Genomic DNA, 15,124 nt, shown 5'->3' on the forward strand with positions numbered 1-15,124 from the left:
AGGCAGCCAGCTGTTTCAATCGTAAACTGGCTGATAAGGATGCACACAAGGGACTCTATGTTCACCCAAGGAACCAAGCCCTACACATGAGGCCGATGGCGTATTTGTAGGGGTAGCACCCAAAATAGCCGCCGCGGTCATGGCAGGAACGGGCACCATTTTCTCATCGCCTGAGGGGAACTGCGGCACGTGAGGCAGTGAGGCAGGGGTCCCCGTCGATGGATCAGAGGTCTTAACTTTAGCTTTAACATAAGGAACCTCAGCAGAGCCGGTACTATGAGGCCTGGAATGTTTCTACGACATACCAACCGCCAAATTAGCCTTCACAGGAAGGACCTCGGCACTGTCGGTAAAAGAAGAACTTTCCTTCTTTGCCCCCTTAACAGATCTGGTGTCGCCGTAAGAGCGGGAACGGTGAGAAACAGCCTTCACCGGTAAAGCCTTGTCAGGCCTCTCAGAAATGTTGGTAGCTTTAGCCTCTGAAAGAGGGACGTTCGGTGACAGCAAGCCCCACCAAGGCCTCGGGGCGCACCCCGGCCTAATTTTTGAGGGAAGCCAACAGAGAGGCCTCAGAGCGAGCTCCGGTATCCCACGATTCAGTAGAACTGGGTCTACAAACAGCCCCCACAGAAGGGGCCTCGGAGCGTGCGCCGGTATCCACAGGCCCCTTACTGAGACTCTCGGAGAAAACTCTGGTACAATTATTAGGCCCAACGGGCACCTCAGGGTCAACCCCGGTGACAGAGCGATCAACGCTCCTCCTGGCCCGAGAGGAACCTGGAAAGGTATCCCCCGCTGTCATGATTCCTGCCCCTCGTGTCCCCAACCCTCCAAGATGTCAGGCTGGAGCCAGGCCACGATCACCTACATGGCCCTCAAGGGCCTCTCCATCCCTCCAAAGACCCACTTGGAGTCAGACTTGGCGCTTGTGGCACCAGACTCACTCACTCCCAAAGGATAACATTGGGGATTGGTCTTGTAGTGCATTGATGGGGACAAGATGGATGCCCCCACATATTTCGGTTCCCAGAACTGCATGTGCGGTCTAGTCTTTTGGGTGTGATTCAGCTCCGAGACACCTGGGATACCCAGAGACTATTTAAGCCACACCCAAGCTGAGAAACATGCTTTGCATTTTCTGCACCTGCAGCGTGACACTCACCGTGTTCGGATTGGTCTCCAGTTGATCTGCATCTTTCTTCTGCGCTCAGCTCCTGCAAGAACAAGAACACTGTTAGGAACAGCCTTACCTTGCAGCGCTTCTGCCCATCATTCATCGCTCCTTCTGTTCTGCGGGCATCATTCGGCGGTGTCATTCCCATCCCGGCACGCCACTTCCTAAGGAAAAGGGAAAAGAACAGAAAAAAGGCATTAGTAAGCATTCTGCAAATCTTCGTTTATTTTTAAATACTGTACGAGCTTCAAACGCTTACCTGAATCCCAGCCGCTCTGGGGGAACTCTGTTCCACACTCCAGGTTAGTGTGGAAACATCTAAAGGCGCCGCGGACCGCGCTTACCCACCGAATTTGTTCTTCATAACCGGCATCCACGCTGAAAAACGTTGCAGCACCTAAACGACACAGAAAAATAACTCAATGCAAATACGAAAGGGGTGCATCGCGCATTGCGCTCTCACTCACATTCAGCGCTAGTCATCTCAGCAGTACGCCGCCATCCCCGGACGCCGGCCATCATCTAAGGAAGGAAAGGAACGAAGTCAAAAGACTCATTATACTTACCTGTTGGACTCTTGCCAGTGAAGTAACTAGGCAGCAACAAGCCCGCATCAATCAACGTGCCCCTGCGCTGAAAGCAGGATGGAGAACACATTATCCAAGAAAACAAGGCCCAGTCTGCAGTCGAATAGCCTCCAGGGAAGGGTTCGAGGTCGTAAGAGGTCAGAACAGGCTGAGTGACTTCCCCGTGGATACCAGGTGAGCGTTACACCCGGCCGGGGTGCTCTGAAAAGTAAAGAACTTACCGGCGTTTTTTCTTCTCGTCGATAAACGCCTGAAAATGTGAAGGAGGAGATTGTCAGAACACCTCCTCCCACCGCTCCAACCGACGTTGAAGTGCCTGGACCGAAAGGGAGTCACAGTAAAAACAGGAGTCCCAACGGTGATCCGGACCCAAACACTCTAAACAAAGAGGATGGGAATTCGCCCTCGCGAAGCAACTGTGACATGATGAACAATCTGGAAAGTCTACTTTGAACGACATAGACAGACTAGTACACGATCGCTAGCGAGAGCCAGAGAGGAAAAAAGGGGAAGAAAATCTTCCGAGGATGCAAGTGCGTCCAGTCCCGAACGAGCGGAGAAAAGGACTGGTGGGCGAAGCGCGGGGCGGAGCCAAGGTGGGCGGGGTTATGGGCGTGTGCCGGGCCCCACACAAGAAAAAGAGGAAGGGCAAATTTTAGAAAAAAAATGTGGATGCTTTTTACAAAGTGCTCCGGTCCCGTCCCACAGGACGGAGAGTTGTGCCATAAGTATGGAGGAAGGGGACGGGACACAGGAGTAATAACAAAAACAAAACATGTGATGCATGTGCTTCCAGAACAGATGGTTTCCTAATTAAGGAAACCCACGTCCCCTGCACACTATCAACATGGGCCTAGGCCTGTGTGTAATTTTAAGGTACTCAAATTTCCCTTGTTTGATTTATAGAAGAGGTAATTGTAGTGATTACATTCTCCTTGCATTAGCATGAGATTTTTTTCTTTTAATATGCCCAAATTAATCTTTGACAATTCATCTGTTTATCAAAAAAACTATTATTTATTGCAATTATAACAAAGGAACATTCAATATTTGTTCTGGCCCAAAGTGTTTCGAGTATTACTTTCACTCTTCATCAGGGGCAAAAATGTTCTGTTTTCTTTATACAATAGTTAATCTCTAGAAAGAAGATAGATTGATGATACAGTGTTAATAGTAAATTCCAATACTTAATATTCATTTGTGCATATAAGGCAAAACAAAAACTTTTTTAACTAAGAAAAAGCACATCATGTGTTCTTGCTATATTTGTCATTGCTGCATTCTTTTAGCTCAATATCAGTAGCCAATATTTAGCAAAGGGAAAACATCATTACAGTTAATGGCTAATGCTAGATGCCTACATAGGTGAATGACAAACTTAACTTTTCGTGGATATAACATGTAACGGTTAAGTAAATGTAAAGGTAAGAAATCAAATAGTAATTATTGTTAACAGTTTCTCTAAGGTAGATACTACGGTACTTACTTAAAAAGCGAAAAGTGGTTTCCCATTGTGGGCAATTAGACTTCAAACTGATTGGTAATGAGGTGGAGAATCCTAGTGTTTCGTAACCTATAATGGGTAATAAGAGTTAAATTGTGAAATAGCGTGGCCAGAATGGACAGCTTAGTGGTCATACACTTACTTGTAACAGTAATAAATGGTTCCACAGAAAGGCATCTACTGCATCTCTGTGTGAAGATACTGGGGATGGTAGGTAGTCCCTCTCTAGATGCTGAAAAAAAAAATAATTACCATGGGAAAGATGAGATAAAGCCAAACGAGCTGGAGGGCTCAAATTGGCTAAGCAGAGGATAAACGGCTTGCCAGGTCTGCTTACAAAAGAGAATTGGATTATCCAGAAGATGTTGAATGTGTCTGTAACAGGAACAACACCTTCCGCTTCCATTTAAGTGGGGAAGCGTATCGAGTATTTATGCTCGCGGGTGACGTCATCCACGCATGCGCTTGGTGACGTCACGTCGCATCATTTTCCTACCTGTTGGGTTGGCCGCCCCGCTCTCTTAACATTGTCTTTCGCTTTCTGCATCCACCTTTTCAACATCGTTAACCAAAGACTTGACTGCAGCTACAAATCTTTTTGCTCCTGGGCCCTTGCCCTGTACCATTAACTCTGGCACAGGCCTACTGACTCTGGTCACATTGGTTAGACCTGCTTTCTCGAGATTGATTCTCCATTCGAACTGTGTGGTGAAACCCTTTCTTGTAACTACCCTTTCCTTCCCACTGCATAATCATTGTGAAATGCCATTTTGCTTAGTTTTCATTTGAAGTATTGCCTATACTGATGTACTGTCTGGCTGAACTGGTTCACAACCGATGGGAAGTGTTGCTGGGGGTATAAGAACCTATTTCTAGATAACTTGTGTGTTAGGGAGAATTCTCTGTAAAGGCTAATTTCCCAAACCTAGTGAGTCCCCCAGCAGCTTTGCTGGATTTTTGGGGTTTATTTATTTCTCCTGCTAAGAGTGAGACTCTTTTTCTCCCACTCTTAGACATGATTTGAAGTGTTCCTTTGACTTTGTATGTGTTTTATGGGCTATGGGGTCCTTTACCCCATAGGGCTTCATGTGTTTTTGGTATGTGGGTTACACAGCACCCTCTGTGCAGTAACCCAGGGATGTCGTAGCGACCCCCAAACAGACTCCATACCGTGGGACTGACTACTGTCTCCCAGGGCATGTAACGTCAACATTGGCTTTAATAGTCTTAAACAGAACCAGTACAAACCATCATATTGTGGATGTACTGGTCAGGGCACTTCGATTGCCCCAGGGTCTGTTGTTCGAGGGGGCACTGTCCAGTTCCCCCGACCGAGTTTTGGCTGGTGGCAGTGGATACTACTTTTTATATTCGACCGCAAATATATTCCTATGGGATTTTCCCATTGTTCGAGGCTACCACTTTTTAATATAGCCTCGAATATACCGCTGGTTAAAATTCACCGGTTGGTATTTTTTGCCGAAACTCGGTTACAAAATGGCGTTTGTGTTCGCTTCTGTGACTCCAACCCAAGTCGAGCCCTTTGTTCCACTTTTTGGCAGGCATCTCCACAGAAAGCCTCCAAAAGTGGTGCCACTCTGTCTGGGTACCACAGAGGGTGTGGGAGGGGGTTTAGGCACCCTGGACTGAGTTGCCTTGGCAACTCAAGTCGCACTCTGGTGTGATTGGCCCAGTGGTGAGCAACCGGCTCACCACTTAGGATGTTTGAGTGACAGCTAGGACTGATGAATGGGGGTTTTCTGCATAAAAGCAGGGCTTTGGCGACTGGAACTTCAGAAGTCACCACAGGACCTAAAGAATCCGAGGAGGGAGAAGCCGAGCCGACCTGCAACGACGACACCACCGGTGGAGCCCTGCTGAACCGTCTCACCACTTTTCCTGACGACAGAGGAGATCTCCAGTCCGGAGAGTCTTCTTCCTTTGACTGGTGGGGATAACCAGTTTGCCCGTCTTTTCGCCTTCCTGGACCATCTCGTGGCCGCCTTGCCTGTGCCAAGCACCGCGGCAACCGGAATACCACGGTTTACCACTACCGCGAAGAAAAGGGTAGTACCTTGTAACCGGAAAACTCAGCGGCTGGTTTCTTCCCTGGCAGTGACATTCATCTTTCCTCCATGTCGAGACCTCCTCTTCCTCTGGACGAAACACCGACTTGCACCCGCTGCCAGGAACAACTGCCCCCGCTGGAGCGTTTTTCCTATTTCAGGTACTGTGTCCTGCCTGGCTTCCCTTGCGACAGATCGTTCGGGGTGACAGTAAATCCTCGACTTTCTAACCTGGGTTACCTGGGGCCTGTTAAATAACGTTTCCTGACTTGATCTCAATCTTTTGCAAACTATCTACAAAGACTCTTTGGGCATAACCCCACTGTGTGATCCTGGACACATTTTGCTTGCTCTCTCTAAGAGTGGGCCTGGCATTTGAACTTCCTTGCTCCCCAGTAGACTTTGCCTAACCTGCCTCACTGTGGTCCTTTTAAAAGTATTGAAATTGTGTGCTTTCATAACTCTGCCTTTTTCCGTCCCTTTTCTATAACTTATTAGAGTGCCATCTTAGGTTAAGCACTCACCTCTGTCTGAAAATAAGTGGTGTTTCTCACTAAGACTTGTCTAATAAGTAATCAGGGTTGTATATATATAATAGTGACTGTGTGTTGAATTTACTTACCTCTTTTTGTGCTAGTGTAATTTACAAGTGTGTCTTTAAATAAATAATTATATACTTTTACACCAAAGCTCTGGTCAATGTTTGCTTGTGCTACTGTATCTCCGTACCTATTGTGTATACACTATATACTGCCTAACCCATCTTGAGAGAAGTCCGACTGCTCAGCCACAGCTACCAGGTAAATCTTGGTGGTACAGACTGCTACCAATTGGGTTTACTGCCAACCACCTGTAGTCCTAAATCTTTTGCAGTGGTCCCTAAGGGAACTGCACAGGTTTCTGCCTAACACTGGTGTACAGCGGTGGGATTTGTATTGAGTATACACTCTAGCGTGCAACTAACCACAAAGCTTAGCACTAAAAAGAAGTTATTTTCTAAACCTGTCAACTATGGAAAGTTATAGTCAAGAGTCCCTTGCTACAAAAACTGCTGATTGTTTAAGAGTTCTCTGTAAGCATAAGAATCTCCTGACTAAAGGCAAGAAAATGGAGCTAATAGAAAGGTTGTTAGCAAACCAAAGTCTGGCTGGTGGTTCAGAGGAATCTACCACTCCAGCAACTGTAGATAAAAGCAATGATATTGATATTGATGTTAGTGTTGATGACTTTGAGTCAGAAGCAGAGGAGGAGGGGGAAGATGATATAGTTGTCTCCCCTGGGCCTCTCCCTGCCTTGACTGTACCTACTGGACCTTTACCAGGTCCCACACTTAATCCCCAATATATGAAACTAGAAAAAATGAAGCTTGAATTAGAATTCAAAAGCATTAGTGCTCAAACAGAACAACGGCACCAAGAACTAAGGCTCAGAGAAATGGAGCTCAACCATGAGCTAGAAATGAATAAATTGTCTGTGGAAAGTGCTTCTCTATCTGAATCCACTAGGAGTTCCAGTCCCAAACGACCCCGGATACCTAAGGAGTTGGTGGTTATGTATGAGCCTAAGTTGGATGTGTTGGATTGGTTGAGTTTGTTTGAGTATAATCATGGGCTCCAGAACATTACAGGAAATGAGTTACTTTCCTGGTTGTTCTCTAGGCTCCCCCCTGTTGTAACTGATGTGGTAATGGAGTTGGGGGAGGAGAATAGGAAGGATTATGAATGTGTGAAGCTAGCTTTGATAGCTAGATTTGGGAAGACCCCTTCCCAGTACTTTATGAGGTTTAGGACTCTCAAAAAGAATGATGGTACCCCTTGGGCTACCTGGGTGAGTGAGTGTTTGAAAGACCTAGAGGGATGGATTAAGGGTTACAAGGTGAACACTTATGAGGGAATGAGAAATCTTGTAATGTTGGAGTCAATTTATGATGCCTGCTCTCCAGAGCTCAGACAGCACTTGGCTGATTCAAAGGAATTAGATCCTAGAAAACTAGCTAAGGCTGTTGACTTGTGGGTTGCCAACAGGGCTACTCACAAGGATTCAGGGGTCACTCAGAAAAAGGATGAGGGAAAGCAGCCACCAAAAGGGAACCAAGAGATTTCTAATACCTACCAACCCAAAGAGGGCCCCAAACAACAAAATAACTAGGGTAAGCCCCAGGGTAAACCATAACAGGCTAGTGTACCTTCTGGTCACAAACCAGAAGGAGGTCAGGCCAAGCCACCCTTTCAGAGAGCATTTGGAACATGCTATCTCTGTGGGGCCACTGACCACATCAAAGGAGATCCCAGATGTAAGGGTAAACCTACAGGGATCAGCACAGTCTCCTTAGCCTTCACTCCTGAGGAGGAAGTCGAAATGGCTAGTGCTCACTTTTAAGTCTTTGCTGAAGAACCTTTGGGTCTTCAAGCAAGTGTAACCGTAGAGTCTATGGGTCTGGTTAGTGATCAGAATAGGAGTGTGTACAACTCCATACCAGAAAACTCTAAAGTTTATTATATGGACAGTGTTCTCGTCAATGGCAAGGGTACTCCTGCCAGGCGAGACTCTGGGGCCAGCAGAACAGTAGTGGATGAAAGCTTTTTCAGTCCTGAGGATGTTGCTAAGGTAAGATTTCTGGAGGCCCTGTCCAAATGGTTCCAATTCTACCAGCCCTCATTCAGTGTAATGACATGACAGTGTTGATTCCTGTCAGTGTTCAGACTGAGGTGCCTGGGAGGGTCCTGTTGGGGAATGATCTAAGAACTCTAGGAGTAGTATCCAGTACCCCAGGCCTCCCAGTATGGAGACCCAGAACCAAACCAAATTGGCTAGAGAGGCCACCTTAAGGAACCCCTCTAAGCTTGTGGGAACCTCTACTGAGAACCCCACTACAAGCCCTGGTGTTGGTAAATTGACCTGACCTCTGACCCAGCAAATTTCAAGCTAAAATGTTAGGGAAATGGGAGCCCCAACCAAGCTCCATCATTGTTCCCCCAGTTTTAGAGTCTGTGACTCCCCCTGCTTCTGAGGGAGAGGTGGATAGACCTACTGGAACCCTAACTAGGCCTAAGAGAACTGGTAATTCTCAGTGCTGGTGGAAAACCAGAAAAGAAAAGTCTAAGGCCAAACACCTTCAGACTGTTGGACCTTCCACAGAAGACTCCAACCCAATTCCTAGTCTTAAAGGGGAACTCCTAAAGTAGGTAAAGGTAGATCTAAGAGGAAGGAGAAGCATGTACCTTGCTTATCTCCATCCCCTCCAACCAAGAGACCTAAAACCCAACCTTTTCCCAACAGAGAGGTGGTGAGGACCGCTGGAGGCCCCTCTAGATCTAAGGGAGTCCTTTATAAGGACCCCTTGAAAAAGCCTAACACAGGTTTAGAAGTTGTACCAACTTCTGAGGGACTGGTCAACCAGATCCCCAATAACTTTAAAAAGACTGATGTGCCTCAAAGGGTTTGTAAGTCATATAGCTTACAAAGGAAAACCTTTGACCCTACCACTGAACATAAGTTAGGGTGTTTCCACCAAAATGCTGATGGTCTCTCTAGGATGTATGTCATCGACTAGAGGTATGAGATTCATCCAGGAGTGGATTAAATCCTCCTGTCCCTTAGTCTGGGAGGGTGGGGGTGAGTGTTAGGGAGAATTCTCTGTTAAGGCTAATTTCCCAAACCTAGTGAGTCCCCCAGCAGCTTTGCTGGATTTTTGGGGTTTATTTTTTTCTCCTGCTAAGAGTGAGACTCTTTTTCTCCCACTCTTAGACATGATTTGAGGTGTTCCTTTGACTTTGTATGTGTTTTATGGGCTATGGAGTCCTTTACCCCATAGGGCTTCATGTGTTTTTGGTATGTGGGTTACACAGCACCCTCCGTGCAGTAACCCAGGGGTGTCGTAGCGACCCCCAAACATAGACTCCATACCCGAGGACTGACTACTGTCTCCCAGGGCATGTAAAGTCACCATTGGCTTTACTAGTCTTACATTGTGAACAGAACCAGTACAAACTATCATATTGTGGACATACTGGTCGGGGCAATTCGATTGCCCCGGGGTCTGTTGTTCGAGGGGGCACTGTCCAGTTCCCCCCGACCGAGTTTTGGCTGGTGGCAGTGGATACTACTTTTTATATTCGACCGCAAATATATTCCTATTGGATTTTCCCATTGTTCGAGGCTACCACTTTTTAATATAACATCTCCACAGAAGCCTCCAAAAGTGGTGCCACTCTGTCTGGGTACCACAGAGGGTGTGGGAGGGGGTTTAGGCACCCTGGACTGAGTTGCCTTGGCAACTCAAGTCGCACTCTGGTGTGATTGGCCCAGTGGTGAGCAACCGGCTCACCACTTAGGATGTTTGAGTGACAGCTAGGACTGATGAATGGGGGTTTTCAGCATAAAAGCAGGGCTTTGGCGACTGGAACTTCAGAAGTCACCACAGGACCTAAAGAATCCGAGGAGGGAGAAGCCGAGCCGACCTGCAACGACGACACCACCGGTGGAGCCCTGCTGAACCGTCTCACCACTTTTCCCGACGACAGAGGAGATCTCCAGTCCGGAGAGTCTTCTTCCTTTGACTGGTGGGGATAACCAGTTTGCCCGTCTTTTCGCCTTCCTGGACCATCTCGTGGCCGCCTTGCCTGTGCCAAGCACCCCGGCAACCGGAATACCACGGTTTACCACTACCGCGAAGAAAAGGGTAGTACCTTGTAACCGGAAAACTCAGCGGCTGGTTTCTTCCCTGGCAGTGCAATGACCTTCATCTTTCCTCCACGTCGAGACCTCCTCTTCCTCTGGACGAAACACCGACTTGCACCCGCTGCCAGGAACAACTGCCCCCGCTGGAGTGTCCTTCCTATTTCAGGTACTGTGTCCTGCCTGGCTTCCCTTGCGACAGATCGTTCGGGGTGACAGTAAATCCTCGACTTTCTAACCTGGGTTAGCCTGGGCCCTGTTAACTAACTTTTCCTGACTTGATCTCAATCTTTTGCAAACTATCTACAAAGACTCTTTGGGCATAACCCCACTGTGTGATCCTGGACACATTTTGCTTGCTCTCTCTAAGAGTGGGCCTGGCATTTGAACTTCCTTGCTCCCCAGTAGACTTTGCCTAACCTGCCTCACTGTGGTCCTTTTAAAAGTATTGAAATTGTGTGCTTTCATAACTCTGCCTTTTTCCCTCCCTTTTCTATAACTTATTAGAGTGCCATCTTAGGTTAAGCACTCACCTCTGTCTGAAAATAAGTGGTGTTTCTCACTAAGACTTGTCTAATAAGTAATCAGGGTTGTATATATATAATAGTGACTGTGTGTTGAATTTACTTACCTCTTTTTGTGCTAGTGTAATTTACAAGTGTGTCTTTAAATAAATAATTATATACTTTTACACCAAAGCTCTGGTCAATGTTTGCTTGTGCTACTGTATCTCCGTACCTATTGTGTATACACTATATACTGCCTAACTCATCTTGAGAGAAGTCCGACTGCTCAGCCACAGCTACCAGGTAAATCTTGGTGGTACAGACTGCTACCAATTGGGTTTACTGCCAACCACCTGTAGTCCTAAATCTTTTGCAGTGGTCCCTAAGGGAACTGCACAGGTTTCTGCCTAACACTGGTGTACAGCGGTGCGATTTGTATTGAGTATACACTCTAGTGTGCAACTAACCACAAAGCTTAGCACTAAAAAGAAGTTATTTTCTAAACCTGTCAACTATGGAAAGTTATAGTCAAGAGTCCCTTGCTACAAAAACTGCTGATTGTTTAAGAGTTCTCTGTAAGCATAAGAATCTCCTGACTAAAGGCAAGAAAATGGAGCTAATAGAAAGGTTGTTAGCAAACCAAAGTCTGGCTGGTGGTTCAGAGGAATCTACCACTCCAGCAACTGTAGATAACAGCAATGATATTGATATTGATGTTAGTGTTGATGACTTTGAGTCAGAAGCAGAGGAGGAGGGGGAAGATGATATAGTTGTCTCCCCTGGGCCTCTCCCTGCCTTGACTGTACCTACTGGACCTTTACCAGGTCCCACACTTAATCCCCAATATATGAAACTAGAAAAAATGAAGCTTGAATTAGAATTCAAAAGCATTAGTGCTCAAACAGAACAACGGCACCAAGAACTAAGGCTCAGAGAAATGGAGCTCAACCATGAGCTAGAAATGAATAAATTGTCTGTGGAAAGTGCTTCTCTATCTGAATCCACTAGGAGTTCCAGTCCCAAAAGACCCCGGATACCTAAGGAGTTGGTGGTTATGTATGAGCCTAAGTTGGATGTGTTGGATTGGTTGAGTTTGTTTGAGTATAATCATGGGCTCCAGAACATTACAGGAAATGAGTTACTTTCCTGGTTGTTCTCTAGGCTCCCCCCTGTTGCAACTGATGTGGTAATGCAGTTGGGGGAGGAGAATAGGAAGGATTATGAATGTGTGAAGCTAGCTTTGATAGCTAGATTTGGGAAGACCCCTTCCCAGTACTTTATGAGGTTTAGGACTCTCAAAAAGAATGATGGTACCCCTTGGGCTACCTGGGTGAGTGAGTGTTTGAAAAACCTAGAGGGATGGATTAAGGGTTACAAGGTGAACACTTATGAGGGAATGAGAAATCTTGTAATGTTGGAGTCAATTTATGATGCCTGCTCTCCAGAGCTCAGACAGCACTTGGCTGATTCAAAGGAATTAGATCCTAGAAAACTAGCTAAGGCTGTTGACTTGTGGGTTGCCAACAGGGCTACTCACAAGGATTCAGGGGTCACTCAGAAAAAGGATGAGGGAAAGCAGCCACCAAAAGGGAACCAAGAGATTTCTAATACCTACCAACCCAAAGAGGGCCCCAAACAACAAAATAACTAGGGTAAGCCCCAGGGTAAACCACAACAGGCTAGTGTACCTTCTGGTCACAAACCAGAAGGAGGTCAGGCCAAGCCACCCTTTCAGAGAGCATTTGGAACATGCTATCTCTGTGGGGCCACTGACCACATCAAAGGAGATCCCAGATGTAAGGGTAAACCTACAGGGATCAGCACAGTCTCCTTAGCCTTCACTCCTGAGGAGGAAGTCGAAATGGCTAGTGCTCACTTTTAAGTCTTTGCTGAAGAACCTTTGGGTCTTCAAGCAAGTGTAACCGTAGAGTCTATGGGTCTGGTTAGTGATCAGAATAGGAGTGTGTACAACTCCATACCAGAAAACTCTAAAGTTTATTATATGGACAGTGTTCTTGTCAATGGCCAGGGTACTCCTGCCAGGCGAGACTCTGGGGCCAGCAGAACAGTAGTGGATGAAAGCTTTTTCAGTCCTGAGGATGTTGCTAAGGCACCCAAAGGTCCCACTAAGATTTCTGGAGGCCCTGTCCAAATGGTTCCAATTCTACCAGCCCTCATTCAGTGTAATGACATGACAGTGTTGATTCCTGTCAGTGTTCAGACTGAGGTGCCTGGGAGGGTCCTGTTGGGGAATGATCTAAGAACTCTAGGAGTAGTATCCAGTACCCCAGGCCTCCCAGTATGGAGACCCAGAACCAAACCAAATTGGCTAGAGAGGCCACCTTAAGGAACCCCTCTAAGCTTGTGGGAACCTCTACTGAGAACCCCACTACAAGCCCTGGTGTTGGTAAATTGACCTCTGACCCAGGCAAATTTCAGGCTAAAATGTTAGGGAAATGGGAGCCCCAACCAAGCTCCATCATTGTTCCCCCAGTTTTAGAGTCTGTGACTCCCCCTGCTTCTGAGGGAGAGGTGGATAGACCTACTGGAACCCTAACTAGGCCTAAGAGAACTGGTAATTCTCAGTGCTGGTGGAAAACCAGAAAAGAAAAGTCTAAGGCCAAACACCTTCAGACTGTTGGACCTTCCACAGAAGACTCCAACCTAATTCCTAGTCTTAAGGGGGAACTCCTAAAGTAGGTAAAGGTAGATCTAAGAGGAAGGAGAAGCATGTACCTTGCTTATCGCCATCCCCTCCAACCAAGAGGCCTAAAACCCAACCTTTTCCCAACAGAGAGGTGGTGAGGACCTCTGGAGGCCCCTCTAGATCTAAGGGAGTCCTTTATAAGGACCCCTTGAAAAAGCCTAACACAGGTTTAGAAGTTGTACCAACTTCTGAGGGACTGGTCAACCAGATCCCCAATAACTTTAAAAAGACTGATGTGCCTCAAAGGGTTTGTAAGTCATATAGCTTACAAAGGAAAACCTTTGACCCTACCACTGAACATAAGTTAGGGTGTTTCCACCAAAATGCTGATGGTCTCTCTAGGATGTATGTCATCGACTAGAGGTATGAGATTCATCCAGGAGTGGATTAAATCCTCCTGTCCCTTAGTCTGGGAGGGTGGGGGTGAGTGTTAGGGAGAATTCTCTGTTAAGGCTAATTTCCCAAACCTAGTGAGTCCCCCAGCAGCTTTGCTGGATTTTTGGGGTTTATTTTTTTCTCCTGCTAAGAGTGAGACTCTTTTTCTCCCACTCTTAGACATGATTTGAGGTGTTCCTTTGACTTTGTATGTGTTTTATGGGCTATGGAGTCCTTTACCCCATAGGGCTTCATGTGTTTTTGGTATGTGGGTTACACAGCACCCTCCGTGCAGTAACCCAGGGGTGTCGTAGCGACCCCCAAACATAGACTCCATACCCGAGGACTGACTACTGTCTCCCAGGGCATGTAAAGTCACCATTGGCTTTACTAGTCTTACATTGTGAACAGAACCAGTACAAACTATCATATTGTGGACATACTGGTTGGGGCAATTCGATTGCCCCGGGGTCTGTTGTTCGAGGGGGCACTGTCCAGTTCCCCCCGACCGAGTTTTGGCTGGTGGCAGTGGATACTACCTTTTATATTCGACCGCAAATATATTCCTATTGGATTTTCCCATTGTTCGAGGCTACCACTTTTTAATATAGCCTCGAACATACTGCCATTTTATTAAATTAATATAAATTCACCGGTTGATATTTTTTGCCAAAACTCGGTTCCAAAATGGCGTTTGTGTTCGCTTCTGTGACTCCAACCCAAGTCGAGCCCTTTGTTCCACTTTTTGGCAGGCATCTCCACAGAAGCCTCCAAAAGTGGTGCCACTCTGTCTGGGTACCACAGGGGGTATGGGAGGGGGTTTAGGCACACTGGACTGAGTTGCCTTGGCAACTCAAGTCGCACTCTGGTGTGATTGGCCCAGTGGTGAGCCGGCCGGCTCACCACTTAGCATGTTTGAGTGACAGCTAGGACTGATGAATGGGGGCTTTCTGCATTAAAGCAGGGCTTTGGGGACTGGAACTTCCGAAGTCGCCACAGGAACTAAAGAATCTGAGGAGCGAGAAGCCGAGCTGACCTGCAACGACGACACCACCGGTGGAGCCCTGTTGAACCGTCTCACCACTTTTCCCGACGACAAAGGAGATCTCCAGTCCGGAGAGTCTTCTTCCTTTGACTGGTGGGGATAACAAGTTTGCCCGTCTTTTCGCCTTCCTGGACCATCTCGTGGCCGCCTTGCCTGTGCCAAGCACCCCGGCAACTGGAATACCACGGTTTACCACTACCGCAAAGAAAAGGGCAGTACCTTGTAACCGGAAAACTCCGCGGCGGGTTTCTTCCCTGGCAGTGCAACGACCTTCATCTTTCCTCCATGTCGAGACCTCCTCTTCCTCTGGACGAAACACCGACTTGCACCCGCTGCCAGGAACAACTGCCCCCGCTGGAGCGTCCTTCCTATTTCAGGTACTGTGTCCCGCCTGGCTTCCCTTGCAACAGATCGTTCGGGTTGACAGTAAATCCTCGACTTTCTAACCTGGGTTAGCCTGGGGCCTGTTAACTAACTTTTCCT

The sequence above is a fragment of the Ambystoma mexicanum genome, chromosome 1p (assembly GCF_040938575.1).
Source record: "Ambystoma mexicanum isolate Mex_15411 chromosome 1p, UKY_AmexF1_1, whole genome shotgun sequence".
NCBI lineage: Eukaryota > Metazoa > Chordata > Amphibia > Caudata > Ambystomatidae > Ambystoma > Ambystoma mexicanum.